Source organism: Stenella coeruleoalba, assembly GCF_951394435.1.
Source record: "Stenella coeruleoalba genome assembly, chromosome: 1".
NCBI classification, from domain to species: Eukaryota; Metazoa; Chordata; class Mammalia; order Artiodactyla; family Delphinidae; genus Stenella; species Stenella coeruleoalba.
In genome coordinates, this window is record NC_137169.1 from 97,117,288 (window position 1) to 97,136,725 (window position 19,438).

Below are 19,438 nucleotides of genomic sequence, written 5' to 3' on the forward strand. Positions count from 1 at the left end.
ATGAAACTCATTGTCACAGATTGGGTTCCCTGGGAAGCAGACTCTTGAGATGGACTTTGGTGTGCCTGAAGTTTATTAGGGATCAGTATCTGTAGAAGGGAAGAAAAGGGAGCAAAACTCGGCAGAGGGAGACGTTGGGTTGTGACGCCCAGTCTCAACAAAGGCCTTAGACTATCCCACACAGAGCTCTAAAATTAAGATGATCTTTTTTTTTTTTTTTTAAGATGAACTTCTGAAGTTTTCCCCAGTAGGATGCAGGCTTTGCCAAGGAAGGATGCATGACCTTAGGCAAGGATGATCTCCTTAGCCAAAGTAATTCCTCAAGGTGGCTGATAGCTGAGGCGTGTCTGCTGGCAGCACTCCAGTAACTGGCAGAATAAGACCTTCATTTTGCAAGGGAGGTCTGGGAGATGCATCAGAGTGTCCACTGTACTCATTAAACCACTCATTTAGCTGTTTCAATTGGTACTATTTATCACAAATAGTATAAAGATTTGTTCAAATCTTTATTCTGCAGCGCTGTTAATTAATTCTTCTTGATGCCATTGGTAATATACTTTCTTGGGTTTCCTCCTACATTTTTATGTACTCTTTTTCAGTTTCTTTTGAAGGTTTATCCCTCACTTGGCCATTAAACAGAAGAGTTCCTTAAATCTTGATGATTGATCCTCTTATTTTCTCAAACTATCCTGTCTCTTCAAGCGATTTCAACCATGCCTGTGGTTTCAATGACCACCTCTAGCCATTTTTATACTAGCCAAACACATAATACTACATGCCAAGTACTATTCTAAGTGCTTTACAAATATTAACTTGTTTACTCTTAACAAGTAGTAAAAAATATTACATTCAGATGAAGAAACTGATGCACAGAGAATAGCATAACAGCAGAGATAAAGGGATGAGAGACCAAAAAGAAATTAGAGCATATTAAAATATAGCTCTTGTTAGCTAAAAGAGTGACAAATTTAAGCAAAAACTGACAGAAATGAATAGATTAATGAGTCAACAAATGTAGAGGATTATTTTACACACATACATCTCTGAGAAATTAATAGTTGAAGCAGAGAAAAGATAGGCATAGATATCAAAATTTTAAACAATACAGTAAACCAGGTTGAGACATCAGATGGTAAATAATCCACTTATTGGATAGTTCACATTATTTTTGAGCACATATAAAATATGTATAAAAATAATGTGATAGGCTACAAAGGAAGCTCTACTAGTGCTGAAGGATTAATTCTATATATACTATGTTTTCCAACCAAAAATTGATTAAAATTAGCTATCCAGATAATTAAGAATAGCTTTAAGACATATTTAGAAACTGAATAACCTATTACTAAATTACCCTTGGGTTAAAGATGAAATCATAATGGAAATTAAGTGATTTAAACACATTTGTCATAAAATAAGAATGTTTAAACACACATGAGTTAAGCATCCAATTTGGAAGTATTTTAAAAAGCAAGAGAGAATACCAAAGGAAAAAAGAGTAAGTAAGTGAAGTATATAACAACAAAAATAATGCAGTAAATTAACAAAGCCATAAGCTGATTCTTTGATAAAATCAATAATAGAGATAGACCTTTAGTGAGATTAATCAAGCAAAAAAAGAGGAAAGATGCAAGTAAGCAAAATACAGGATGAAATGGTTAAATAACTATAAATACAGCAGAGATTTTTCTTTGCAAGTATTATACATAACAATTATAATACAACATTTGCTGAATCCTGCTACGATGATGAACTACTATGGGCTACTGGTTCCTTTCTCTAAATTATAAAAGGGAAACATATATTCTAAGAACTAAGAGAAATTTTAAAAACTCCTAAGGGAGCTGAAGCCTGTCTTAAAATGAATGTGTAGGGAAGAAAGTAGCTGCAGTCCAAGCACAGAAAACAGGGAAAGAATAGGTCGGGAAAAGACAGGTTTAAGTTATTTCTGTTGTCTCTCTCCCACATTGCCCTGGGATTATCAATGTCTGTCCACTCAGAAGAAAGTTAAGGAATAGTACAGATTTGTTATTTTTCTTTTTAATCTCCAATTATTTTCACTTTTTAAAAATCTCTTTTGTTCTCTTCCTCACACATACAGCATGCTGGGAGTGGGAGGTGGGCAGGCTGGCAGGAAGAGCATGCCCTTCCACAGTAAATTTCAGGTTTTTCACAAGGCAAAGTGCCATGTTTACTATAGTATTTATGTATTTATTAGTCATTTAACATGTTAAAAACTGTACTTACATTTTTATTTAGTCCTTGTCTTTTGTTTAGTATGTCAGAATTTTTTGGTGTTGTGCTCATAACCTCATTGTCCCTTGAGTAAAATGGGGTTTTATTGCATAATTTTGCATAGTGTGGTGATTTTTAGGAATGTATATGTCATGTTATATCAGAACTGACTACAAGAATAGTCAAAAACTTTTTAAAGTCACTTCTGGACAAGACAGAGTAACAGGGACTGGATTTACCCTCCTACCTGAAGCAATGACAATAACAACAACCAGACAAGAATGCATGAAACAACACTTTTCAAGACAATCAAATAATGAACAATGTCTTAGCTTGGGCTGCCATAACAAAGTACCATAAAATGAGTGGCTTATAAAAAACAGAAATTTATTTCTCACAGTTCTGGAGGCTGGAAGTCTAAGATCAGGGTGCCAGTGTGGTCAGATTCTGCTGAGGGCCCTCTTCTGAGTTGCAGACTATCAACTTCTCATTGTATCCTCACATAAAAGAAAACAGAAAGGAAACAAGCTCTCTCTTGACTCTTATAAGGGCACTAATCGTTCATGAGGACTCCACTCGCATGCCTTCTCCTAATTACTTCCCAAAAGCCCATCTCCAAATATCATCACATGGGGGTGGGTAGGGTTTCAACATACAAATTTAGGAGGATGCAAAAATTCCCATCAGACAGTGATCCCTGAAAGATGGGAAACAAATGAGGTAAATCTTACAAATGCGTCAGATTACTGCTTTGAGAGAGTTTCCATACTACAGCTCAGGGAGGGAAAACTGAGGAAGAACATGTCAGCCTAGCTGAGTTGTGAAGATGGAGTTGATGGTCCAGGATACAAGGCAGCTACAGTTGATAAGATAGACTACTAGAGGAAATAATTGCATTGAAGAAGAATCCCAGAGATCTGTACAGTCCCTCTTGAGTATTCAGCAGAGAAATTATAAGCACATAACTGTAAGGAAACAATCCAAAACTGGGGAAAGAACCATCCAAAAGGAATAGAGGGAAACAGTATCTAACACACACACAGGGCTGGAATCAGTACTCGTTCTCACATCTGGACTGGAAAAATTCATACTTCATGGGTGCTGTATATAGTATCTCTACACTCCAGATCCACCTAATGCACCACACAAACAAGACCTGAAAGTATCAAACTGTTTCCAAGAAAGATAACTGTATCCCAGAGCAAAACTCAAGAAAATGTTTAGCAATATAAAAATATCCAACACTCAATAAGGTAATAGTGACAATGTTAGGATCCAATTCAAGATTATCAGGCATACAAAGAGGTACTAAAATATGATCCATAATGAAAATCATCAATCAAGCAAAACTAGATGTAAGATGTTAGCTCCTAGGTATGGTTTTCTTTGTATTTATCTTATTTAGGATTTATACGCCTTCTTTAATCTGTATTTTGATAATTTAATTTTCAAAAATTGCTCACCAGTATTTCTTCAAATATTGCTTATCAATCCCCCCTCCCCTCTCTCTCCCACACACCTTACTGTATCCAATTACACATATGTTAGACCATTTATCAATATCTCATATGTCTCTTATGTTCTATTCAATGTTTCCTATCTTTTTTTCTGTGTGCTTGATTCTGGATATTACCCTGAACTCTTTCTCAAGTATATTGCCTACCTCAACTTCATTTAGTTCTTTTTTTGGGTTTTATCTTGTTCCTTCATTTTGAACATGTTCCTTTGTAGCCTCATTTTGCCTAACTTGCTGTTTTTATTTCTATTTATCTGGAAGGTTGGTTAAGTTTCCCAACTTAAGAGAAGTGGCCTTTTGTAGGAGAGTCCTATGTGTCCTAGCAGCACACTCCCCTCTTGTCACCAGTGCTCTATACTCTAGGGATACCCCTCATGTGGGTTGCATGTTTCCTTCTGTTGTTGCAGGATGATTTCTATGAGTGGTCTGGTAGGCTTGGTTGGTTGTCTTGTGGAGAGGCTGCTGGCCACTGGTTGGTGGGGCCAGGTCAAGAGGTGGCTGGCTGTGGAATCCCGGTGGGCCCCTGGTCTAGTCCTCACTCAATAGTTACTGAAGTCAGGGTCCAGGAGACTCTGGGGTGCTGCCCAACAACAGGTGGGTGAAGCCAGGTCCTGAGGCTAGTGCTGGCTAGGAATAAACCTACCTAAGGCAGTAGAAGACCTGTACTCAGAAAACTATAAGACACTGGTAAAAGAAATGAAAGATGACACAAACAGATGGAAAGATATGCCATATTCCTGATTTAGAAGAATACATAATGTTAAAATGACCATACTACCCAAGGCAATATATAAATTTAATGTGATACCAATTAAAATACCAATGACATTTTTTACAGATCTAGACCAAAAATTCTAAAATTTGTATGGAAACACAAAAGACCCTGAATAGCTAAAACAATATTAAGAAAGAAGGACAGAGCTGGAGGTATCACACTTCCTGACTTCAGACTATACTACAAAGCTACAGGAATCAAAACAGTATATATTGGTACAAAAACAGACACATATATCAATGGAACAGAATACAGAGCCAGAAATAAAACACACATGGTCAATTAATAGAAAAAGGAGGCAAGAATATACAGTGGGGAAAAGGCAATCTTTGCAATAAGTGGTGCCAGGAAAACTGGACTGCTACATGTAAAAAAAATGAAATTAAAAATAAAATTTTTCTGGGCTTCCCTGGTGGCACAGTGGTTGAGAGTCTGCCTGCCGATGCAGGGGACACGGGTTCATGCCCTGGTCCGGGAAGATCCCACATGCTGTGGAGCAGCTGGACCTGTGAGCCATGGCTGCTGAGCCTGCACATCCGGAGCCTGTGCTCCACAACAGGAGAGGCCATGACAGTGAGAGGCCCACGTACACCAAGAAAGAAAAAAGAAAGAAAAATTTTCTGGAACTTGCCTGGTCATCCAGTGGTTAAGACTCCACACTCCCAATGCAGGGGCCCTGGGTTTGATCCATGGTTGGGGAACTATATCCCACATGCCACAACTAAAATGATCTCACATGCTGCAACTAAAAAGATCCCACATACTACAACTAAAACCTCGTGCAGCCAGATAAATCAATCAATCAATTTTTTTAAAAAAGAAATTTTCTCACAGAATATACAAAGATAAGCTCAAAATGGATTAAAGACCTAAATGGAAGACTGGAAACCATTAAACTAATAGAAGAAAACATAAGTAGTAATCTCTTTGACATCAGTCTTAGTAACTTTTTTTGCTATGTATCCTCAGGAAAACAGGGAAAACAGAAGCAAAAATAAACAAATGGGACTACATCAAACTAAAAAGCTTATGCACAGTGAAGGAAACAGTCAACAAAATGAAAAGTCTACCTACTGAACAAGAGAAGATATTTCCAAACCATATATCTGATAAGGGCTTAATATTAAAAAAATATATAGGAAGAACTCATGCAGCTTAATATCAAAAAACAAACAAACCAATTATAAAATGAGCAGAAGACCTGAATAGACATTTTTTCCAAAGAAGACATACAGAGGGCCCACAGGCACCTGAACAGATGCTAAACATCACTAATCACCAGGGAAACACAAAACCACAATGAGATTTCACCTCACAGTCATTAGAATGGCTAGTATCAAAAAAAAACTACAAATAACAAGGGTTGGAGAGGTTGTGGAGAAACAGTAACCCTCATATACTGTTGGATGGAATATAAAATGGTACAGCCACTTTGAAGAACAGTATGGAGATTCCTCGGAAAACTAAAAATAGAACTACCATATGACACAGCAATTCCACTCCTGGGTATTTATCCAAAGAATGTGAAAACACTAACTTGGGTAATTCCCTGATGTTCCAGTGGTTAGCACTCAGCACTTTCACTCCCATGGCCCAGGTTCAGTCCCAGGTTGAGGAACTAAGATCCTGCAAGCTGAGTGGTGCCGTAAAAAAAAAAAAAAAAACAAGAAAAAAGCCCACTAATTTGAAAAGATACATGCACCCATATGTTCATTGCAATATTATTTACAACAGCCAAGATATGGAAGCAACCTAAGTGTCCATCAACATATGAATGGATAGAGAGACGAGGGGAAGATGGTGGAGGAGTAAGACGACGAGATCACCTTCCTCCCCACAGATACACCAGAAATACATCTACACGTGGAACAACTCCTACAGAACACCGACTGAAGGCTGGCAGAAGACCTCAGACTTCCCAAAAGGCAAGAAACTCCCCATGTACCTGGGTAGGGCAAAAGAAAAAAAAGAATAAACAGAGACAAAAGGATAGGGATGGGACCTGCACAAGTGGGAGGGATCTGTGAAGGAGGAAATGTTTCCACACACTAGGAAGCCGCTTCACAGGTGGAGGCTTCGGGTGGCGGAGGGGGAAAGCTTCAGAGCCGCGGAGGAGAGCGCAGCCACAGGGGTGCAGAGGGCAAACTGGGGAGATTCCCGCACAGAGGATCGGTGCCGACTGGCACTCACCAGCCCGAGAGGCTTGTCTGCTCACCAGCCGGGGCGGGCGGGACTGGGAGCTGAGGATTGGGCTACGGTCTGAGCGCAGGGAGAGGACTGGGGTTGGCGGCATGAACACAGCCTGCAGGGGGTTAGTGCACCACGGCTAGCAGGAGGGAGTCCGGGGAAAAGTCTGGACCTGCCGAAGAGGCAACAGACTTTTTATTTCCTCTTTGTTTCCTGGTGCAAGAGAGGAGGGGATTAAGAGCGCCGCTTAAAGGAGCTCCAGAGACAGGCGCGAGCCGCAGCTAACAGCGCGGACCCCAGAGACGGGCATGAGATGCTAGGCTGCTGCTACCGCCACCAAGAAGCCTGTGTGCAACCGCAGGTCACTATCCACACCCCACTTCTGGGAAGCCTATGCAGTCAGCCACTGCCAGGGTGTGGGGATACAGGGACAATTTCCCCGGGAGAACACACGGCGCACCTCAGGCTGGTGCAACGTCACGCCGGCCTCTGCCGCTGCAGGCCCGCCCCACACTCCGTGCCCCGCCCTCCCCCACGGCCTGAGTGAGCCAGAGCCCCCGAATCAGTGGCTCCTTTAACCCAGTCCTGTCTGAGCGATAAACAGACGCCCTCTGGCGACCTACACACAGAGACGGGGCCAAATCCAAAGCTGAGCCCCTGCGAGCTGTGAGAACAAAGAAGAGAAAGGGAAATCTCTCCCAGCAGCATCAGAAGCAGCGGATTAAAGCTCCACAATCAACTTGATGTACCCTGCATCTGTGGAATACATGAATAGACAACGAATCATCCCAAATTGAGGAGGTGGACTTTGAGAGCAAGATTTATGATTTTTTCCCCTTTTCTTCTTTTTGTGAGTGTGTATGTGTATGCTTCTGTGTGAGATTTTGTCTGCATAGCTTTGCTTCCACCATTTCTCGTAGGGTTCTATCCGTCCTTTTTTTTTTCTTAAAAATTAATTTTTATTTTAATAACTTTATTATCTTTTATCTTACTTTATTTTATTTTACTTTATCTTCTTTCTTTCTTTCTTTCTTTTCTCCTTCCTTCCCTCCTTCCCTCCATCCTGCCTCCATCCCTCCATCTCTCCCTCCCTCCTTTCTTTCTTTCATTCCATCTTTCTTTCTTTCTACTTCTACTAATTCTTTCTAATTTTTCTCCCTTTATTCTGAGCCACGTGGATGAAAGACTCATGGTGCTGCAGCCAGGAGTCAGTGCTGTGCCTCTGAGGTGGGAGAGCCAACTTCAAGACACTGGTCCACAAGAGACCTCCCAACTCCACATAATATCAAATGGCTAAAATCTCCCAGAGATCTCCATCTCAATGCCAGCACCCAACTTCACTCAATGACCAGCAAGCTACAGTGCTGGACACCCTATGCCAAACAACTAACAAGACAGGAACACAGCCCCACCCATTAGCATAGAGGCTGCATAAAATCATAATAAGTCCACAGACACCCCAAAACACACCACCAGACGTGGACTTGCCCACCAGAAAGACAAGATCCAACCTCATCCACCAGAACACAGGCACTAGTCCCCTCCACCAGGAAGCCTACACAACCTACTGAACCAACTTTAGCCACTGGGGACAGACACCAAAAAAAAACAGGAGCTATGAACCTGCAGCCTGCAAAAAGGAGACCCCAAACACAGTAAGTTAAGTAAAATGAGAAGACAGAAAAACACACAGCAGATGAAGGAGCAGGATAAAAACCCATCAGACCTAACAAATGAAGAGGATAGGCAGTCTACCTGAAAATGAATTCAGAATAATGAGAGTAAAGATGATCCAAAATCTTGGAAATAGAATAGACAAAATGCAAGAAACATTTAACAAGGACCTAGAAGAAATAAAGATGAAACAAGCAATGATGAACAACACAATAAACGAAATAAAAAATACTCTAGATGGGATCAATAGCAGAATAACTGAGGCAGAAGAATGGACAAGTGACCTGGAAGATAAAATAGTGGAAATAACTACTGCAGAGCAGAATAAAGAAAAAAGAATGAGAAGAAATGAGGACAGTCTCAGAGACCTCTGGGAAAACATTAAATGCACCAACATTCGAATTATAGGGGTTCCAAAAGAAGAAGAGAAAAAGAAAGGGACTGAGAAAATATTTGAAGACATTATAGTTGAAAACTTCCCTAATATGGGAAAGAAAATAGTTAATCAAGTCCAGGAAGCACAGAAAGTCCCATATAGGATAAATCTAAGGAGAAATACACCAAGACACATATTAATCAAACTGTCAAGAATTAAATACAAAGAAAACATATTAAAAGCAGCAAGGGAAAAACAACAAATAACACACAAGGGAATCCCCATAAGGTTAACAGATGACCTTTCAGCAGAAGGTCTTCAAGCCAGAAGGGACTGGCAGGACATATTTAAAGTGATGAAGGAGAAAAACCTGCAACCAAGATTACTCCAACCAGCAAGGATCTCATTCAGATTTGATGGAGAAATTAAAACCTTTACAGAGAAGAAAAGCTGAGAGAGTTCAGCACCACCAAAACAGCTTTACAACAAATGCTAAAGGAACTTCACTAGGCAAGAAACACAAGAGAAGGAAAAGACCTAAAATAACAAAAACAAAACAACTAAGAAAATGGGAATAGGAACATACATATCGATAATTACCTTAAATGTAAATGGACTACATGTTCCCACCAAAAGACACAGATTGGCTGAATGGATACAAAAACAAGACCCATATATATGCTGTCTACAAGATACCCACTTCAGACCTAGAGACACATACAGACTGAAAGTAAGGGGATGGAAAAAGATATTCCATGCAAATGGAAACCAAAAGAACGCTGGAGTAGCAATTCTCATATCAGACAAAATAGACTTTAAAATAAAGACTATTACAAGAGACAAAGAAGGACACTACATAATTATCAAGGGATCGATCCAAGAAGAAGACATAACAATTGTAAATATTTATGCACCCAACATAGGAGCATCTCAATACATAAGGCAAATACTAACAGCCATAAAAGGGGAAATCGACAGTAACACATTCATAGTAGGGGACTTTACCACCCCACTTTCACCAATGGACAGATCATCCAAAATGAAAATAAATAAGGACACACAAGCTTTAAATGATACATTAAACAAGATGGACTTAATTGATATTTATAGGACACTCCATCCAAGAACAACAGAATACACATTTTTCTCAAGTGTTCATGGAACATTCTCCAGGATAGATCATATCTTGGGTCACAAATCAAGCCTTGGTAAATGTAAGAAAATTGAAATTGTATCAAGTATCTTTTCTGACCACAATGCTATGAGACTAGATATCAATTACAGGAAAAGATCTGTAAAAAATACAAACACATGGAGGATAAACAATACACTACTTAATAACGAAGTGATCACTGAAGAAATCAAAAAGGACATAAAAAAATACCTAGAAACAAATCACAATGGAGACACGATGACCCAAAACCTATGGGAAGCAGGAAAAGCAGTTCTAAGAGGGAAGTTTATAGCAATACAATCCTACCTTAAGGAACAGGAAACATCTCGAATAAACAACCTAACCTTGCACCTAAAGCAATTAGAGCAAGAAAAACAAAGGAAAAAACCCCCAAATTTAGCAGAAGGAAAGAAATCATAAAGATCAGATCAGAAATACATGAAAATGAAATGAAGGAAACGATAGCAAACATCAATAAAACTAAAAGCTGGTTCTTTGAGAAGATAAACAAAATAGATAAGCCATTAGCCATACTCATCAAGAGAAAAAGGGAGAAGACTCAAATCAATAGAGTTAGAAATGAAAAAGGAGAAGTAAAAACTGACACTGAAGAAATACAAAGGATCATGAGAGATTACTACAAGTAACTCTATACCAAAAAAAGGGACAAACTGGAAGATATGGACAAATTCTTAGAAATGCACAACCTGCTAAGACTGAATCAGGAAGAAATAGAAAATATGAACAGACCAATCACAAGCACTGAAATTGAAACTGTGATTAAAAATCTTCCAACAGGTCTTCCCTGGTGGCGCAGTGGTTGAGAGTCCACCTGCCAATGCAGGGGACGCAGGTTCGTACCCTGGTCCATGAAGATCCCACATGCCGCGGAGCGGCTGGGCCCGTGAGCCATGGCCGCTGAGCCTGAGCGTCCGGAGCCTGTGCTCCGCAACGGGAGAGGCCACAACTGTGAGAGGCCCACGTACCGCAAAAAAAAAAAAAAAAAAAAAAAAAAAAATCTTCCAACAAACAAAAGCCCATGACCAGACGGCTTCACAGGCGAATTCTATCAAACATTTAGAGAAGAATTAACACCTATCCTTCTCAAACTCTTCCAAAATATAGCAGAGGGGGGAACACTCTCAAACTCATTCTAAGAGGCCACCATCACCTTGATTCCAACCAGACAAGGATGTCACAAGGAAAGAAAACTACAGGCCAATATCACTGATGAACATAGAGGCAAAAATCCTCAACAAAATACTAGCAAACAGAATCCAACAGCACATTAAAAGGATCATACACCATGATCAAGTGGGGTTTATTCCAGGAATGCAAGGACTCTTCAATATACACAAATCAATCAATGTGATAAACCATATTAAAAAATTGAAGGAGAAAAACCATATGATCATCTCAATAGATGCAGAGAAAGCTTTTGACAAAATTCAACACCCATTTTGATAAAAACCCTGCATAAAATAGGCTAGAGGGAACGTTCCTCAGCATAATAAAGGCCATATATGAAAAACCCACAGCCAACATTGTCTTCAATGATGAAAAACTGAAAGCATTTCCACTAAGATCAGAAACAAGACAAGGTTGCCCACTCTCAGCACTCTTATTCAACATTGTTTTGGAAGTTTTAGCCGCAGCAATCAGAGAAGCAAAGGAAATAAAAGGAATCCAAATCTGAAAAGAAGTAAAGATGTCACTGTTTGCAGATGACATGATACTATACATAGAGAATCCTAAAGATGCTACCAGCAATCTACTAGAGCTAATCAATGAATTTGGTAAAGTAGCAGGACACGAAATTAATGCACAGAATTCTCTGGCATTCCTATACACTAATGATGAAAAATCTGAAAGTGAAATCAAGAAAACACTCCCATTTACCATTGCAACAAAAAGAATAAAATATCTAGGAATAAACCTACCTAAGGAGACAAAAGACCTCTATGCAGAAAATTATAAGACACTGATGAAAGAAATTAAAGATGATACAAATAGATGGAGAGATACACCATGTTCTTGGATTGGAAGAATCAACATTGTGAAAATGACTCTACTACCCAAAGCAATCTACAGATTCAATGCAATCCCTATTCAATTACCCCTGGCATTTTTCACAGAACTAGAACAAAACATTTCACAATTTGTATGGAAACACAAAAGACCCCGAATAGCGAAAGCAATCTTGAGAATGAAAAATGGAGCCTTAGGAATCAGGCTTCCTAACTTCAGATTGTACCACAAAGCTACAGTAATCAAGACAATATGGTACTGGCACAAAAACAGAAAGACAGATCAATGGAACAGGATAGAAAGCCCAGAGAAAAACCCACGCACATATGGTCACCTTATCTTTGATAAAGGAGGCAGGAATGTACAGTGGAGAAAAGACAGCCTCTTCAATAAGTGGTGCTGGGAACACTGGACAGGTACATGTAAAAGTATGAGATTAGATCACTCCCTAACACCATACACAAAAATAAGCTCAAAATGGATTATAGACCTAAATGTAAGGCCAGAAACTATCAAACTCTTAGAGGAAAACATAGGCAGAACACTCTATGACATAAATCACAGCAAGATCCTTTTTGACCCACCTGCTAGAGAAATGGAAATAAAACCAAAAATAAACAAATGCGACCTAATGAAACTTCAAACTTTTGCACAGCAAAGGAAACCATAAGCACGAACGAAAGACAACCCTCAGAGTGGGAGAAAATATTTGCAAATGAAGCAACTGACAAAGGATTAATCTCCAAAATTTATAAGCAGCACATGCAGCTCAATAACAAAGAAACAAACAACCCAATCCCAAAATAGGCAGATGACCTCAATAGACATTTCTCCAAAGAAGATATACAGACTGCCAACAAACATATGAAAGAATGCTCAACATCATTAATCATTAGTGAAATGTAAATCAAAACTACAATGAGATATCATCTCACACCACTCAGAATGGCTATCATCAAAAAACCTAGAAACAATAAATGCTGGAGAGGGTGTGGAGAAAAGGGAACACTCTTGCACTGCTGGTGGGAATGTAAATTGTTACAGCCACTATGGAGAACAGTATGGAGGTTCCTTAACAAACTACAAATAGAACTACCATACGACCCAGGAATCGCACTACTGGCATATACCCTGAGAAAACCATAATTCAAAAAGTGTCATGTACCAAAATGTTCATTGCAGCTCTATTTACTATAGCCCAGAGATGGAAACAACCTAAGTGTCCATCATCGGATAAATGGATAAAGAAGATGTGGCACATATCTACAATGGAATATTACTCAGCCATAAAAAGAAACGAAATTGAGCTATTTGTAATGAGGTGGATAGACCTAGAGTCTGTCATACAGAGTGAAGTAAGTCAGAAAGAAAAAGACAAATACCGTATGCTAACACATGTATATGGAATTTAATAAAAAAATGTCATGAAGAACGTAGGGGTAAGAGAGGAATAAAGACACAGACCTACTGGAGAATGGACTTGAGGATATGGGGAGGGGGAAGGGTGAGCTGTGACAAAGCGAGAGAGAGGCATGGACATATATACATTACCAAACGTAAGGTAGATAGCTAGTGGGAAGCAGCCGCATAGCACAGGGGGATCAGCTCGGTGACTTGTGACTGCCTGGAGGGGTGGGATAGGGAGTGTGGGAGGGAGGGAGATGCAAGAGGGAAGAGATATGGGAACATATGTATATGTATAACTGATTCACTTTGTTATAAAGCAGAAACTAACACACAATTGTAAAGCAATTATACTCTAATAAAGATGTAATAAAAAACCAAACCATATGAATGGATAAAATTATGATACACACACACAGACACACACACACACACACACAGGAATATTACTTAACCATAAAAAGTAATGAAATCTTGCCATTTGCAACAACATCAATGGCCCTACATGGTATTATGTTAAGAGAAATAAGTCAAACAAAGAAATACAAATACTGTATGATTTCACTTATATGTGGAATCTAAAAAACAAAGCAAGTGAACAAACATAACAAAACAGAAACAGAGATATAGATTCAGAAAACAAACAGGTGGTTCCCAGAGGGAGGAGAGTGGGGGCAGAAAGAAATAGGTGAAAGAGATTAAGAGGTACAAACTTTCATTACAAAATAAGTCACAGGGTGTGAAATGAACAGTATGGGGAATATAGTCAGTAAGTGTAGTATATTTGTATGGTGACATATTGTTACCAGGTTTAGTGTGGTGATAAATTTGAAATGCATAGAAATAGCAAATCACTATGTTGTGTAACAGTATCTAACATAGTGTTGTAGGTCATTTATACCTCAAACGTAAATAAACTCATAGATAAAGAGATCAGAATTGTGGTTACCAGAGGTGGGGGTTCGGGGGAGGGGGAATTGGATGAAGGTATTCAAAAGGTACAAACTTTCAGTTACAAGATAAATAAGTATTAGGGATGTAAGTTATACATGATAAATATAATGAACAGTGCTGTATGTTACATACAAAAGTTGTTAAGAGAGTAAATCCTAAGAGTTCTCACACAAGGAAAAATTTTTTTTTTCTATTTCTTTAATTTTGTATCTGTATGAGATGCTGGATGTTCACTAAATGAATTGTGATAATCATTTCATGATGTATGCAAGTCAAATCATTATGCTGTACACCTTGAATTTATACAGTGTTGTATGTCAATTATACCTCGATAAAACTGGAAGATGAAAAATTGGTGAACTTTGAATAAAACAGATTGTCCTTCACAATGTGGCTGGGCCTCATCCAATCAACTGAAGACTCCTCATGGCAAGAAGGAATGCTCCAGCCTGTTGGCCTTTGGACTTGAATTACAACATTGGCTCTCTCCTGGATATCTTGTTTGTTGGTCCGCCCTGCAGATTTTGGACTTGCCAGTCTCCATATCATGTGAGTCAATTACTTAAAATAATTCACTTTTTTGTGTATATATACATACAAGTTCTCTTAGTTCTCTGGAGAATCCTGACCAATACAAGGAGCAAACTGAAGTCATTGATTTCAGACTTTTTTTTCTAATATAGACATTTACTGCTATAAATTTCCTTTTAAGTAAAACTTTAGAGGTGTCCCATTAAATTGTTTTAAGTTAATAGACTTTATTTTTTGAACAATTTTAGGTTTATAGGAAAAACTGATTGAAAAGAACAGCGGGTTGCCATATAACCCTTTACTCTCCCCACAATTTCCCCTTTTAGTAACATCTTACATTACTGTGGTACATTTGTTATAATATATGTACCAATGATGCATTATTGTTAACTAAAGTCCGTAGTTTAAGTTACACAAGATTTTGTTTTATTTTATGTTTTTTTGGCAGTGCCACATGGCTTGCAGGATATAAGTTCCCCTACCAGGAATCGAACCTGTGCTCCCTGCAGTGGGATCGCATATTCCTAACCGCTGGACCACCAGGGAATTCCATAGTTTACATTAGGCTTTACTCTTTGTGTTGTATATTCCATGGATTTTGACAAATGTATATTGACATGTATCCATCATCACAGCATCACACAGAATAATTATTTTACTATGCTCAAAATCTCCTGTGTTCTACTCATTCATTCCTCCTTCTTTACCTACCCGCCTTCCTCCATCAAAACCCCTGGCAACCACTGAACTTTTTACTATCTCCATAGTTTTGCCTTCCCCAGAATATCATACAGTTGGAATCATACAATATGTAACCCTTTCAGATTGGCATCTTCTACTTGGTAATATGTACTTAAGGTTCCTCCATGTCTTTTCATGGCTTAATATCTCATTTCTTTTTTATCAATGAACATTATTCCATTACACGGATATACCACAATTTTTTTCCATTCACCTATCAAAGGACATGCTTCTTGTTTACAAGTTTTAGCAATTATGAATAAACTTGCTATAAACATTTATGTGCAGGGTATTTTTGCACATAAATTTTTGCACATAAATTTTTTTGCATATAAAATTTCAACTCATTTGGTAAAACACCCAGAAGTGTGATTGCTGAAACATGTGGTAAGAGCATGTTTAACTTTGTAAGAAACCTCCAAACTGTCTCTCAAAGTGGCTGTACCATTTTGTATTCCAACCAGCAATGAATGAGAGCTCCCACTGCTCCAAATCCTCACCAGCATTTGGTATTTTCAGTTGTTTAGATTTTAGGCACTGTAACAGGTGTGTAATGCTATCTCACTGTTGTTTTAATTGCAACTCCCTAATGACATATGATCCTGAGCATTTTTCATATGCTTATTTGCCATCTGTATATCTTCTTAGGGGAGACGTCATTTTAGATCTTTTTCCTATTTTTAAATTGGGTTGTTCATTTTTTTGTTGTTGAATTTTAAGGGTCCTTTGTATACTTTGGATCCTTGTCCTTCATCTGATGTGTATTTTGCAAAGGTTATCTCCCAGTCTGTGGCGTGTCTTTTCATTCTATTAACAATGTCTTCTGTACAGCAGATGTTTTTAATTTTAATGAAGTCCAACATATCTTTTTTTTTCTGAATCATGCTTTTAGTGTTGTATCTAAGAAGTCATCAAAAAACCCAAGGTCACTTAGATTTTCTCCTACAATATATTCTAAGAGTATCATATTAATTTTGACATGCTGTGCTTTTTTACCCACTTGGTTAAAAATACTTTCTAAAAGAAAGCCAGAGTAACAATACTTATATCAGATAAAAATAGAGTTTAAAATAAAAACTATTATAAGACACAAAGAAGGACACTACATGATGATCAAGGCATCAGTCAAAGAAGAAGATATAACAATTGTAAATACATATGCACCCAACATAGGAGCACCTCAATGCATAAGGCAAATGCTAACAGGCACAAAAGAAGAGATTGACATTAACACAATAATAGTGGGGGACTTTAACACCCCACTTACATCAATGGACAGATGATCCAGACAGAAAATCAGTAAGGAAAAACAAGCCTTAAATGACACATTAGACCAGATGGACTTAATTGATATTTATAGAGAATTCTGTCCAAAAGCAGCGGAATAAACATTCTTTTCAAGTGCAAATGGACATTCTCCAGGATAGATCACATGTGGGGCCACAAAGCAAGGCTTGGTAAACATAAGACAACTGAACTCATATCAAGCATCTTTTCCAACCACAAGGCTATGAGATTAGAATTCAAATATAAGAAAAAAAACTGCAAACACATGGAGACTAAACAATATGCTACTAAACAACCAATGGGTCACTGAACAAGTCAAAGAGGAAGTAAAAAAAATTCCTAGAGACAAATGAAAACAAAAACACATAATTCACAACCTGTGGGACATAGCAAAAGCAGTTCTAAGAGGAAGGTTTATAGTGATACAAACTTACATCAGGAAACAAGAAAAATCTCAAATAAACTACCTAACTTTACACCTAAAACAGCTAGAGAAAGAAGAACAAACAAAACCCAAACTTAGTAGAAGGAAAGAAATCATAAATATCAGAGAAAAAAGAAATGAAATAGAGACTAAAAAAATTTGTTTTTAATTTAAAAGATAAATGAAACTCATAGCTCGTTCTTTGAAAAGTTTTTTTTTAATTTATAACCTCTAGTCAGACACATCAAGAAAAAAAGGGAGAGGTCACAAATCAATAAAATTAGAAATGAAAAAGGAGAGGTTACAACCAACACCACAGAAATACAAAGGATCATAAGAGACTACTATGAGCAACAATATGCCAATAAAATGGACAACCTAGAAAATATGGACACATTCTTAGAAATGTACAGTCTCCCAAGACTGAACCAGGAAGAAATAGAGAATATGAACAAACCAATTACAAATACTGATATTGAATCAGTAATTTAAAAACTTCCAACAAACAAAAATCTAGGACAAGATGGCTTCACAGGTGAGTTCTACCAAACATTTAGAGAAGAGTTAACACCTATTCTTCTGAAACTATTCCAAAAAATTGCAGAGTAAGGAACACTTCTGAAATCATTCTATAAGACCACCATCACCCTGACACCAACACAAGACAAAGATACCACGAAAAAAGAATAACTGGCCAATATCACTGATGAACATAAATACAAAAATCCTCAACAAAATAGCTAGCAAACCAACTTCAAAAATACAGTAAAAGGATGATACACTATGATCAAGTGGGATTTATCCCTCGGATGCAAGGATTTTTCAATAGTCACAAATCAAACAATATGATACACCACATTAACAAACTAAAGAATAAAAACCATATGATCACCTCAACAGACGCAGGAAAAGCTTTTGATAAAATTCCATATCCATGTATGATAAAAACTTTCCAGAAAGTTAGCATAGAGGGGATATACTTCAATATAATAAAGACCATATATGACAAACCCACAGCTAACATCATACTCAACAGTGAAAAGCTGAAAGCATTCCCTCTAAGATAAGGAACAAGACAAGGATGCCCACTCCCACCACTTTTATTCAACATAGTCTTGGAAGTCCTAGCCACAGCAAACAGAGAAGAAAAATAAATAAAAGGAATCCAAATTGGAAAAGAAGAAGTAAAACTGTCACCGTTTGCAGATGACATGATGTTATACTTAGAAAATCCTAAAGATGCTACCAGAAAGCTACTAGAACTCATCAATGAATTCAGTAAATTTGTTGGATACAAAATTAGTATACAGAAATCTGTTGCATTTCTATACACTAAAAATGAACTATCAGAAAGAGAAATTAAAGAAACAATTCAATTTACCATTGCATCAAAAAGAATAAAATACCTAGGAATAAACCTACCTAAGGAGGCAAAAGAACTGTACTCAGAAAATTGTAAGGCACTGATGAAAGAAATTGAAGATGATGCAAACAGATAGAGAGGTATACCGTGTTCTTGGATTGGAAGAATCAATATTCTTAAAATTACCATACTACCCAAACAATCTACAGTTTCAATGCAATCCCTATCAAAGTTCTAATGGCACATTGCACAGAACTAGAACAAAACATTTTAAAATTTGTATGGAAACACAAAAGACTCTGAATAGCTAAAAGAATCTTGAGAAAGAAGAACAGAGCTAGAGGAATCAGGCTCCCTGACTTCAGAATATACTACAAACCTACAGTTTAAAAAAAAGTGTTGAAAAAAGAGTGGATATATGTATATGTACAACTGATTCACTTTGCTGTACAGCAGAAACTAACACAACATTGTAAATCAACTATACTCCAATAAAAATTAGTTTTAAAAAATTAAAAAATGAACACAGTAAGGTACTGGCACAAAACAGACATGTAGATCAATGCAACAGGATAGAAAGCCCAGAAATAAACCCACACACTTATGATTAATTAATCTATGACAAAGGAGACAAGAATATGCAATGAGAAAAGACTGTCTCTCCAATAAGTGGCGCTGGGAAAACTGGACAGCTACATGTAAAAGAATGAAATTAGAATATTCTCTAACACCACATACAAAAATAAACTCAAAATAAAGACCTAAATGA